Genomic DNA, 1,761 nt, shown 5'->3' with positions numbered 1-1,761 from the left:
ATACATAAACTACTTGTGGTTTCATACTATATTGTTTTGTTTTGTTTTGTTTTATTTTTTGAAGAGTTTGTCATCACCTCACTGTAAGACCATGCCTTGCAGTTTTCACAGTGTGACACAAGAGGGCACCATTTACATGTTTGAAAAACACACTGTTGCTTCAATGAGATGACTATAGACACCAATGTGAACTGTGAACTCATCACAGCTGTGGCTTCTGAGAAGCTTTTAAAATTTTGAAAAAAGAGGGARGAAAAATATTTTTCACTTTAATCTAAAATAATGTAACCCAGAGCAGCTGAATTATTCAAATATCAGAAAAATGAATTTAAAAAGCTGGTAACAAACTAACATTGTTTTCATGTAAAATTATGGGAAAAAAGAAAAAAAAATATGGGAAAAAGTGAAAGCCATTTTCAAATAAAAGTAAATAAAAGGGGAGAAAATTTGGACAATGTAACTTTTTCTGGCTGTGAGCCCTAATAATGATTATCTTTTTGTTTGTATTGTTCTCTTTTAGTTTGAGTTTGCAGGTTTTGCCACAAAGAGGTGCTGCTGACCTGCTGCTGTCAGACATTTGTAACGATGACTGAGCTGCAGAGAGAATCAGGGGCTTCGGATAACTACAAGAATCCTCCTTATGAAAATACAAGTGGAAAAAATATGCAGAAGCTATATACACATGCAAAACATTAATTATAATATTCATATAGAGCCATACACATTCAGGTAAAACTTACCCATTTGAAAATGTTAAAGTAAAGTTTTAACCTGCTTTGAAAGACATTCAAAGCTGAGAATGTTCTCATTTTGAAAGGCAGGTTTTTCTACTCCTTTGGTGCACAAACAAAGACTTTCCCTGATTTGGGAAAAACTCAGAGTATGACTAAGTCACCACAAGCTGTGGACCCAAGAGATCTGACTTGTTAACTTGTTTTAATATATTTAAATGCAATGCTAGTTCATRTTTTTATACAAATATAATTTTCTAAATGATTCAGCCTCTGACAGAAAAGTCAGAGATCTAAGAACAGGTGAAACGTGTTCAGTAAGAAAACATGCAGCTGCAGTTTGTGTCAGCTGTTTTCTCAGTACAGCATAGCTTGGGAGGCTTGGGAAAAGGTCATTGTAATAATCCAGCTTGTTGTCAGAGTGTAAATCAGTGTGTCAGAGTCAATTTTTGAAATGAGCCATTCTTTAAATGAGAAAAAGGCCAATTAAACTGCTCTTTTTGCTTTATGAAATAGCAAAACAACCTGCTTCATTGTTGCAGATAAAGTGATGTTTGTCATTTCAGGCTTCTGTCAGCTTATTGACCTTTAATCAGTGGAAATTTGAACCATTGTCATCATATTTCTGTCATTGCTGTGTTGTAGTAAATGTTCTATTAAAGAAGACAGGCAGAGCAGTGGGGTGGGGTGGTGGGGGGAGTGGGCTGAGGGGGATTTATGGAAGGATTTTTGATCCTGTCATCTCCGTTTAAGGCGGTCTGGAGGGAGAGGCAGACAGCGGAGGAGAAACGTAGGGCAAAGAAAATGAGGAGAGGCAGACCGATGAGAATGTTCAAACAGGGCGACTGGAGTCACACAGATGGTTCGACACACACAGAAGGTCAATTATGAAGCTGTGGAGGAGGCAGAGACTGCTCGGAGTCTGTTGTCAAGAACTTGGCTTGTGATGTTGGTGTGAGGAAGCAGTGTGTGTGTGTGTGTGTGTGTGTGTGTGTGTGTGTGAGAAAATAAGTGCTTTAATTTCATTCCG

The sequence above is a fragment of the Austrofundulus limnaeus genome, unplaced genomic scaffold (genome assembly GCF_001266775.1).
Source record: "Austrofundulus limnaeus strain Quisiro unplaced genomic scaffold, Austrofundulus_limnaeus-1.0 Scaffold130, whole genome shotgun sequence".
NCBI lineage: Eukaryota > Metazoa > Chordata > Actinopteri > Cyprinodontiformes > Rivulidae > Austrofundulus > Austrofundulus limnaeus.
Note: the sequence above shows the minus strand (reverse complement) of the source record.